Raw genomic sequence first — 11,733 nt, 5'->3', positions numbered from 1 at the left:
GGGGTTTGTACTTTTAAATTTCATTAGGAATCTGTATATTATTTTAATATTATTACACAAAAAAATTTAATGTATAAAATTTTTTCTTTATTTCTCCTTAAAAAAGGGAAATTTCGAAGCTTTATTACTGTTATCAAATTTTTTTGCTTTATATTGATTTTCAATAAAACCCCTTCACTAACTGCAATTTGTAAAGCAGCAAAAATCTATAGTGCAACCCTTCTGTCTTTCATGCCATTAAGTTATCAACAAGCTGGTCCAAGTCAATTACGGTTCTGGTGACATTTTCCGGAGACATATAGCAATTTTAAGGGGAAAATAGAACCATTTAGGGCGGGGGGGGGGGGGGGGGGGGGGGGGAATCCTATATTTAGCTGTCAAATAGTGTGTGGGGGGGTGGGATGGGAGAGGAATAACTGACTGTAACAAACCATTAAAATTCACGTCAACATTCTGAAAGTTTACACAATATGGAATTTGCTTTAATCACAATCTAGATCTCAGCACATATAGTAATCTTAAACTTTCTCACTAACTTTCCTCTTACCAGAAAAATGTTTACCACTAGTTGCTTATCTATGAACATTAAAAATTAGCCGATTTATTATCATAACAGACCAAACTGAAAAGATTTTTGTATAAACTTACCTTGTTAGCAGCTTCTACCTTTGCTAAACTGATTGCCATCTTGGCGCTCTCCTATAGAGAAAACAAAAAACAGGTCACAAACAACTGTATGTATTATATTGTAAAATAATTTACCATGGATACAACATAAACATATCTATAGAACTACTCTTTCTTTATCTGGTTAAGTCTTTAAAAAAGTTGTTTCAAACAGTACTATATGCTGTACAGTAATACACCCTAAAAGAATTATACTTCACAAAAAGGGATTTACTCACTTGCGTTGATGCTCTAAGTGACCTTTTTTTCTTGTTGAGTTTAACGGTGCCCAATATAATATAGGTCATATTGTGACTTTCCAGCTTTGCCCTTCTATGCATTATTTTAGGCACAAACAGGGACCTGAGTAGAACCACTGACTTTCTGTATGCTAACTGGATAGCAATCTCACATGAATAATACAAAGTTGCTGACGTTATTTTAGGAAAGTGATCTTTAACCGCTTTTTACAGACTTAGTTATATCCTGGAAATATCTTGTGAACAAGAGTACATGTGTGCTTAGACCCATACATATACACGAAATGCATGTATAATGATGCTAAAATGACTACTTATCAAAACAAATTGATCTATATGATAATAATTCCAGTTTATCTGTCCTCATATTTTGACACAAAATCTATGGAATAGGGAGAAAGCCATTTTTGAATTCAAAATACCTACTGTATGTGTAGAAATATCCGCGAATTCATGTTTAGCGCGAATATTTCTACACCAATAATTTCTTAATAGCCATATTTTCGCGCTTCTATAGAACAATGTATATCAGTGTGTTATATGCGATTTTATTAAAATGTTTACCGAGTAATTGTGTTTTGTTTTGCAAGTTTTTCATCAGTTGAAATTGTTTATGTTTGTATTGTTTGTTTAGAAAAAAAAACAAATATGATACATTTATGACGCAAACTGTGAAAAAATCATGCACGTTTAAGGCCATTCTTTTGTTTGCCATAATCTGTCGGCTAGACAATGTCTTTGTTCTTAACAATAGCGTATTATTTGACACCAGGTATTGAAAATAACTGTGAACTCACACGATGATTACAGTAATTTCCCTTATTTTTTTAACCTGAGCTGAGCGTTCTACGCAAATTTATGATTTTTGCAGTCATCTCCGCGAATTCAAAATAGCGCGAATATTTGTATAGACCCCCAAAATGGACTTTTCCACGAAAATTTGCTTCCGCGAATTCAAAAACACATACAGTATTTGAGCTCCAAGGACTAAGACATGAATTGAACATTAATCCACAACTTCTTTATCAATCTATATAATAGAGGAACTAGACATACTGTTCTTGTACTATAATTATTGAATTACCTCTTTTCTCTTCATTTTCTTTTCCTTGCCTTTTGCTGACTTTCTCTATAATGAAAAGAAGTGGAAATATTATGAACAATTTTATCAGTTAATGGGCAACAACTCTGCTTTCTTTTATACAAATGCAAAACAGGCTTACCATTCTTTAAAAGAGCCAGGATAAACTATGCCTACAAACATTAAGTAAATAGTCTGACAGCAATTCCTGTACTGTACAATGTGGAAAATTGTGGCTGTATGATCCAAAGTAGTGTAACAGGAATTTGGAGGTTACCAGGGAGGAAACATGAAATACCATCATGTACGCACAAAAAATAAATTCTGCGTATACATGGACACAGAAAAATTGTCTAAAGTATATGTAACTGATATTTCCATATTTTAAAATAAATTCTTAGTGCCGTAAATGTACCATTTTTGGAGGTGACATACCACCTATATAGAAATAGTTAATAAAGGATAAAGGCAAAATTGTTTATTCTTCAAATTTGGCATTTATTGATCTTTTGTATTTGCAAATATTATATAGTAACAATAACAGTATTTCAAAGTTTGTAATTTGATTGTTATTTGTTTTATTACTCATTTCTGACTGTGACACTGATAATCATATATATAGATACAGGTAAAACTATTGCCATAAAATTTACACTGTAATATTGCTTTGATATGACTTTGCTTTTTAAGTAATTAGTAATAATAAAGTTATAATTTGTTCATTTACTTTTTTATGATAATTATTAAGCTATATATATTACTCTGTATGTATTTCATAGAAATAAGATGAAAACATATATTAATGGTACCTTTACTTCAAAATATATAAGTGGTATGTACAAGGATTTAACAGAAGCAGGATCCTGCGCGGCTGCACTATAATTAAAACGCAAGAAATACCATCATGTACGCACAAAAAATAAATTCTGCGTATACATGGACGCAGAAAAATTGTCTAAAGTAAATGTCATTTCCATATTTTAAAATAAATTCTTAGTACCGTGGGCACACAAAAATTGTTTACAAGTAACTCTTGTTTTTTTTTTATTTTTACGACATCTTAAATGTTTTGGTTAGCAGTGAAGGTGCTGGGAATCACCAATGGGTATTTATTGTAACACATCAGTTTATTGGCATTTAAAATACAGACGAATCATTACTGAACATCGTCATACCCCGGATATTATCGCCAGGAACGCTTGATTCCTAGTGCTCAGTTGTTATCTATGAAAGTACTTTCAGTTTAAACGATGACAAAACAGGCCGACTTAAGAATTTTTTTTGGTGGGGTAGGCTCAAAACGAAAACGAGATGACCATGAGCCCCGTCTCGTCGACTGTAAATGAAGCAAGTACATCATCCCAGCAGTCAACAAAACTGAAAAGTGACTGAACATTGGTCTGTCTGGTTAGATAGATACAAATAGTTAGAGCTACAGGATGAACAAATGTTTTGTAACACTTGCATTATGGCCAAGAGTTCAAGAGGACAAACCTTTTTCGAAACTTTCAAAACTCAGCATTGTATGCGTATATGATGCAGGATCCTGCCTCCGGTAAATCCCTGGAGACTAAATTAAAACAGTGTATAGTACACTTGAATTAATTGTTTAATGTCTAGACTGACTCACAGTAATAGTGATTCTAGTCAAAATAATAAAAAGTGACCTCCAGTAATCGTACAACACATATATTTAAAGCTGCATTTTATAAATTTCATAAAAACAGAAAATACTACATTAAGATTTGTTCTTGTTCTATCCTTGACGAGCCTCAGATATAAGTATCGATACACCTATAAAGGCTTTCCAAACTAGCAGACGATAGTCTATTATTATAAGTAGTTTTTAGAGTTAAGATAACCGGTTGCGTATTTTACTGTATAAATCGTACGTAAAATGGTCCGACATATGGAAGGTATAACAGTTAATCTAAATACTTTTGTGTCAAAAGATGTGTTGAAGTATATACTGTGACGAAGCTAAGATCCAAAGCTTTCCATTGGTGTGATAAATTTCAAAATCGGACATATAATCACAACAAACTAACGTAAAGTGCCTTAAAGTCGTCATGATCCCATTGTCGTCAGTTTTTTGTATTCTCGTTTACTCTCGCTCGCGTTATCTGAAAGTACCAAAGGCGGCTTATTTTGAAAGGTAAATATATTTAGCAGTTTAAAAACAGCTTAATTTGAATTGTTTCAGCAGAAGCGATATATATATTTATTTTACTCAAAGATAAAGGGAAACGAATTGTATTTTTTCACTCGATATACCTCAGTTATTTACTTAGTTCATCTGGAAAGTGTTTATGGGTGTATTTAATTAGAAATAAACAAACTAGTTTGTTAGTTAGAAGAAAAACCTACAGTACTGGACACGCGAAACCCGCAAAAGTCGCATTATGCCGCGAGTGTAGTCTATGTCGCGGCGGGACACTACGCGGTAAAACATCGCCGCGTGCAAGTTCGCCGAATTTCATGGCGGTTCACGAAAAATCGCCGCGATGTATCGCCGTAATTTACGGCGAATCTTCAGCAATAATTGTATTAGAAATTACTACTTGGTCATTCCCGTGGTCTTTAATTTTGAAAACTTTAAAAAAATCTTGTAAATGTCATGTATATTTATAAATATTTAGCATTTGAACATGTACAGCGTATACATTTTGTATACTAAAACAAAGCAATCAGGTGCTGGTGAAAATTAGTTAACAATAAAACGAGATTGAAATTACAAAAGGTAATTGGTACTACATCAAAGAACGCATGATAACAAATTGTCCAATTGTTATTTTGATTATAATACAAACATATTTAAAATCCATTGTTTAATTTCGCACATATTCTATTTTTAGAACAATGCAAAGCGACATTTAGCACCGATTCACAGGTGTAACTAATTATTACGTCTAATACGCTAATTATGATTGTTGAAAATTGTAGAAGTTTTATCACTTAAATTGAGACATTCTTTACCTTCAATTTCACGAGTAAAAAATGCCAGTGATGAGTAGCAAGATGCAAATCAGATTTTTTTTTATTTCCGTCAAATCAGCCAGGGCATTCGACCCAAAAAATTCCCTCGAAAACAAAAATAAAATCGGAGTTAAATCACACATTTAATATGTAAAGTAACGAGTGATCATTCATGAGGGCATTCTGTGCATAAAATTAGGGTGTTACTATTTAAAGTATTTACATAAATAATAATAAAACATTTCTGGTAGCAGCGGGGATTTTGTCATAAAATTGACCGAAAAAATAATTTTTTGGAAGCTGTGGTCCTTTCATATGCATTATTGTTTTGATAGCAGACACAAGTATTGCACAATATCTTCAAGATCATAAAAATGTAAATAAAATATCACAATCAAAATGCACTTACGATTAATAATATGTCAATAATTGACACAATCAATATCCAACATTTTTTTTACTTGAGCAATCATTAAACATGTGTAATCATTCCTTGACAAAAAGAAATGACTGTTTTTTTCTGATATATAAAAAAGAGGTGGAAGTCAATCGAGTGTCGGCATTTCTTTGATGATTCGGCAACAACTACAGGTGTGTAAACATCAAAGATTCACAGATTCTTCAGAAGAGCCGACCAGTCATTTGTCAGAGGTCATTTCGTGTGTAAATTTTGTATTTATTATTTAACAATGGAAACATTATATTCCTTTTATTTATGGATGCTTCTTTTTGCGCGAGTGTTTTTGTGTCTTTTAGCGCTATGGAATTTCAACAATCGGCGATAATTTTCGGTAACTAACAATTAAATATTTTAACATTTTTAAAACAGGGGTGCAAATATCCGCCATTCAGAAATTATAGGAGACAAATCTTGCGCGTGTTATTTTTTACAGACGTGTAATAAATTGAGTAATGATCACCCGAGAGAACGAAATGTCCCGGTGATCCACTATAACTCTTCCAGGTCGTACGGGAATATTTACGCAGGATTAGTTTATCACATCGGTAATTTGACCATGCTTGAATTTATGTCTTATGTAACGTTTTCAATATGGGGATACATTTGAAATGAACAAGTTAATGTCGTATCAATTATGTATCTTTTTATGTAACTAAATATCTTTTTACACATATATTATATTTATATCTGTACTTTAAACTCAATATGTATCCCCCCCCCTAAAAAATATTTTTACACGTGTACATGTACACTATTTACCTGCCGATGGAGCCGCATACTTGTACTGCGTCGCATTACATTGTGGTCATGATTCTGCCATTCACGGAAAGTTTTTAACGGTGCTTTTGATTTCGCCGTGGTTATTTATATTTGCTGTTGGCATCAAAGATAAATAGAGAAAGGCAAATTACAAGATTTTCTTGATACAACTTCATGTAGATCTACTAATTAATTTTCGTACTTGTACATGTATATCTGGTTTCAAGTTCACAGAGTACAATTATAAATAGATCTACATTTATTATACAAATGAACATGTATTATTCCCCGCGAATCACGGCAAATGTTCACAGCAAAATCGCCGCGAGTTGAATTCGCGGCAATTGTCTCAAGTTGCCGCGAATTCGCTCGCGTTATAAAGCATGAGAGTTCGCCGCGAATACACGAATTGTGCGGGTTTCGCGTGTCCAGTACTGTAGCTGTACGAACTCAAATTTTCTGGTCCCTGTTTTAAAATTATAAAATCTGTATGGAAAAGTGTTCAAAAAGTGTCAGGTTGATGGTACCCAACTAGTACTTGTAGTAGTTACACACTTTAACTCGAGTTAAATGCATAGCCACTATTTTAGAAGGGTATTGGTACGCATTTCATAATGCACAAAATAAAGAGCGACTTTACTGATGTAGATCTTGATTTCATGACCTGGTTTATGAGACACTAGCCTAATTAATTTGGCGTGAACAGTTTGACCCATTTTACAGACTTTTTTTTTCTTACTGTCAGACCGTTACGCCTAATTTTAACTGTCATTTTTACGCACGGAAAATCTACCGGCAACACTATCGATAGTTTTACTGATTTTTACTGCTTAAACCTGAAAGTAACTTCAATGTCCTCTAAAAATCAATAGAATATAAATTCTAGTACCATACATGTGATATCCCGACGGGATTTTAAAAAATCCCGATATTGAGACCCTAATCCCGATTCCCGATATCGGCTTATGAAATCCCGACATTTGTCTCTCACAAAAAAAAAAAATCGTCAGTTAAATTCCATATCTTGCACCTTACGGTAAAGTCAAAGTGTGCCGATTATCTCGGACGTAAGTGTCCAAGTGTGCCGAATGAGAGGATTAACGAGTGACACTTTATGATATTGTTTATTGGATAATTGATTGTTTGTTTGGATAATAATTATTGAAATCACACGTTAAGTGTGTCTTTGAATAGCCACCAGACTGCAATTAGCGGATTTGTTTAATACGCGGCGGTATTTTGTGATGTCCAAAAGATGTTTATGTCCGGATTATGGATAATAGGACACTGTCAGAGAAAAACTATTCGTCTTAAAAATCGACCTACTTTAATTATTTTAGCACGTTTTGTATAATTATTTTTATAATTATTTTACGATGGAGAAAAAAATGATTTGTCAAGCCCTTTCCTGGCATATTTACTGAAAAGTCACTCATGACTGCTGTTAAAAATGCATGCCAACTGTATAAAGATAAGTGATGTGATGACATTAGATAAGTGATGTGATGACAATGATTGATAAAGGAATGTGATTGTTCCAGAAAGAACTGATGTGACATTGATATTGAAATGTGACTAGAAATTAGGTATAGGACATGTAATAGTATTATGTTTTTGTTTTGTTAAATGTGCTTGATTAGATCATGAATAAAATAATAGAAACTTTACTTTTTACTTTCTGTCATTGTTATTATAAAATGGTCTTTGTGTAAAAGGTTTCTACCAAATTTGCTTAACGCGCATTGAAATTTAAGTCGATAAAAAATCCAGTTTTGAGCCCCAAAATCCAGCTGAAAATCCAGTTTTGGCCCATTTCAGTTGTCACATGTATGCTAGTACTAACTTCCCCTAGAAAAAATATTAGATTGTACCTGTCTTAACGCATACATGCGATTTATTTCAAATTTGTACTGTATACACTATCTCCGGCGGACATGTTATGACGTCATCGTAAAAAATCGATTCCGTGAAAGCTGGTAGTAGCAACCAGTGTGTCTAGCAGGTAAGTGTGGGTTACGCATGAAGATTAAACTTAAAAAAATATCGGGGAAATAAATCTATTCATTAGGCCAAAAAAAAAAAATTGTTTGTTTAGGGTAACCTTCCCAAAATTGCTAGGTAGGGTAGGTAGGGATTTTTTTTTATTTTTTTTTTTTCAAAATCAGTCGTAAGTTCATAGTGTTTTCTTGCACATGGCAGTCTTTCCTACACTACTGACATTGCTTGACTTTGTATTATCATATTTTATCATATAAACAATAATTCTGATTAAAATCTGCATAGCTTTAATGCCATTTAATGTTATTTCAATATTGAATAAAGACAATATACCCAAACATGTGTTAATTTTGATGTTTGTTTGCTACAGGCACTACTTTAAAGTTTGACTCTAACCTGAACAGCAAACATTGCAGATTCTCATAAGCTTGCATGGTTGCAATTCTGCTGATCTGAGTCTACATTGGTTGCATGGTAGGAGTTAAGCACAATAAAAGACCTAAAATGACATGCTGTGATCTGGCTTTCAAAGTTTCAGTTAAAAAATCTAGACTTATTCTGTTTTTCACTATTTGATATTCATGCATTAAATACTGCACATTTCATTGAATTAACAATTTTGAAGCTCTTACAGTATTACAAAGTTTATATTTTGACACTGTGGTACAATTTAACAAAATCTATAATTCTGAATTGCACTTTTGATACACTGGTTCACATAAAAAGTGCAAACACTTCTATTTGTAAAATGACACCCTTGTCAATCAAATACTATTTATTTCTATCAGATACATGTATATCAACATATCAAAGACAATAGCCAAGCTTTTTGATGAATTGGCATTTTGTAGATGTCATTCAAAGTGTCGTCTCATAGTTTCCATGGCCCATCTGAAAAAAAAAGCAAAGACTAGGTCTCAATAACACATGGAAAATGGGATACATTTGTGACGGTATGAAACAAAATGATGCACAGTCGAGTCAGACTCCAAGTCTGGTAAAAATTTGTTTCAGTATGCAAAAGAGGATGAAAAATATACTGGAAAAGCTTTGCAGATCTCCAGAATAGCTATGTACATATGACCTGCGGCTATACTTTATACTCAAGTGCACTTAGTCTTGATTTTCAGTGGGACCAGGGTCTCATTCATTTTGAAGTGTGGCACAGGACATATCAAAACAGCTTTTCAAATTTTTAAATATTAAAAGAAATAAAAAAAATAGTGGCATTGATTTGAACTAATATGTGTTAAACCTTGTTATTTATGCAATAAAATATCAATATACTAAAAAAAAAAAGAAATTTCACTGACAGGTATGCATGATCCGAGTACGAAAATTATGGGTATGTTCGTTCTCGGTGTCAAAATTTTCCACCGGCAGGTAATATCGTCGGATTTTCGCATGGAAACAATGCAATATATATTTTCTATCAAAATTGTCTATGAACAGATCCTTATTTACACGTAAATTTACCACAGTAAAGCCAGAAAGTCAGAAATCACCCAGGTCCGAAAGATGAGACCGTCATGACATGTACATTGTAGCCTGGTATTTACGCTTGAAATACTACATCAACAAAGAGATCAAACGGGTCGAACACACATGCTAACAACTGGATTTTACATACTTTTAAATGGTTTTATCCTCCACGAGTGACACTAAGTCCTATGTGCCTGTATTTTAAGAAAAAATCTTCATGTATAAGAAATTCCTAAATCGGAAGTGTTTTCCCGCAACACGTGCTTGGTACCCTGTTCCGCTCTATGTCAATGTATGTAAAACGGAAGCCGGAGAATACTTCCGGTAGGAATTACCTTCTAAAAATATCGTTGTCATGTAGAATTTTTGTTTCCAATAGCGTGATATTCATTGGACCGCAATACAGCACGAACCAATCAAAACACGTATAACTAAAAATGAGCGATCCAAATCGTCTGAGAGTTTTACGACAGCGTCTCAAGTGTTCAATTCGCATTTATCCGCCCTTTGAAACTCTCTATTCGCTAACGAATATATTTTTTTTTTTGTTCAGAAACGGAAAAAAATAGTTAGGGTCGGCGCATTTTTATAGGTAGGGTCGGGTTACCCGAAACAAACATATTTTTTTTTAGGCCTTATTTTTAAATAAATTTGTGCATTATTAAATACTATTGAAAAGTATCAATGTGTTCAACCTAAAATACAATGGTAGCAAATAGGCTCCGTACAAGTACTGTTGTTTAATATTTTTTAAATGTTTTAATACATGTACTCAACATTTATCAATAGATGGTTTGCCTTCTTGTTTACTGCTAATGACTGCCGATAAAATACTGACTTCATTTATACATGCATATTTAAATGACAATTAAGAATGTAAAAGAAATAAAGGAATTCTTTTTCACCTATTGCCTATATATATTATAATACCATATTAAACCTACTGATAAAGTTAAATGTCTTCTTGACATACTTTATTAATTTACTAAAAAAGGAACTTTATTGTGATCCAGCCATATGCTCTGTAACTTTAAGGGAAAGGTCACATATTTTAATTGAAATAAATTTTAAGTAGAGGATATTCAAAAAAAGTCATTGAGAAGATAAGAATTTTCAAATGAACATATTAAGAGACTTATACATGTATAAGGTGTATGTCTTGTTGTTTCATACTGTTTTGGTGACACTTTTGTTTGTGTCCCTTGTTGTTTTCTCGTCTATGGTAAGTATCTTCCCTTCGCCCCTAGTTTTACTTCTTTATTCCGCCCCCTCCCCCTTCCCCGAATTTCCTATTCCCTACCACTGTGCCAGTTTACTTAATGGTCCTATTAATCATTCATTTATTTATTTTCTTTGATTTCCTTGTATGTTACCATTATTTCTTTATATTTATCATTTTGTATCATTTTAGTGATAAGCCAGACCGTGCTCTCTCTTGCGCCGTCCTGTTTTTGTTTAGGATCCTCCTGGGTTCCTTGCAAATGGTTCTTGTTCCTGGGTCGTGCGGGGGTTGCGTTCATTGAACGCGGCCTTTCCTTGTTCATCTTGTTTATCATATTTTATACTTGTATACCAAACCGAACCATAACAAACAGATAATGATTATCAATACAAGGTTCGACAAGCAAGCAAAGAAATGTAAAGAAAACAGAAAAAACTTATCCACATATCCGCCCTCCAAAAAAAAACACCAAAAAAACGCCTGAAACTGCAAAACCGAAACATAAATACACATGGGTGCCAAAGACGGCTCTGGTAGGTACATGTGCTCCCTTGCGCCGGTTTCAACAGAATTCATCACTTAAACATAATAATGTATAAATTTTAATCAACATCCACAGATGTGTACAAAATACGGCGGTAATCATGGAACTTTCAATGCAACACATTGGAGGTGCCGTTCAATGAAAAGCGGGAACTAGATAATATGGAATTTTAAATGGATATAGGTTTTGGTGTCATTTTGCGACAGTCGTTCTAACAGACGACTACAGTTATCTAATCAGACTATTTCTCCCATCTGTCTTACATTGTTATGCTATTCTATGTCT

The 11,733-nt window shown here is 33.3% G+C and overlaps 1 long non-coding RNA gene across 1 annotated transcript in view; it reads right to left on the bottom strand.

Moving 5' to 3' along the window:
* Positions 1 to 627: 627 nt before the first annotated feature.
* LOC132730128 (uncharacterized) overlaps positions 628 to 11,733 on the bottom strand; it is a 12,440-nt gene continuing 1,334 nt past the window's right edge. The window contains exons 2-3 of the long non-coding RNA XR_009625720.1: positions 2,011 to 2,055; positions 628 to 699 (exon numbers count right to left, since the gene is read on the bottom strand). This is a non-coding gene — a long non-coding RNA (uncharacterized LOC132730128). The remainder of the gene's footprint in view (positions 700 to 2,010; positions 2,056 to 11,733) is intronic.

Source organism: Ruditapes philippinarum, unplaced genomic scaffold (genome assembly GCF_026571515.1).
Source record: "Ruditapes philippinarum isolate M1 unplaced genomic scaffold, ASM2657151v2 ctg20380_1_1_1_1, whole genome shotgun sequence".
Taxonomy (NCBI): Eukaryota; Metazoa; Mollusca; class Bivalvia; order Venerida; family Veneridae; genus Ruditapes; species Ruditapes philippinarum.
Note: the sequence above shows the minus strand (reverse complement) of the source record. Positions and strands in the feature narration are given on the sequence as shown.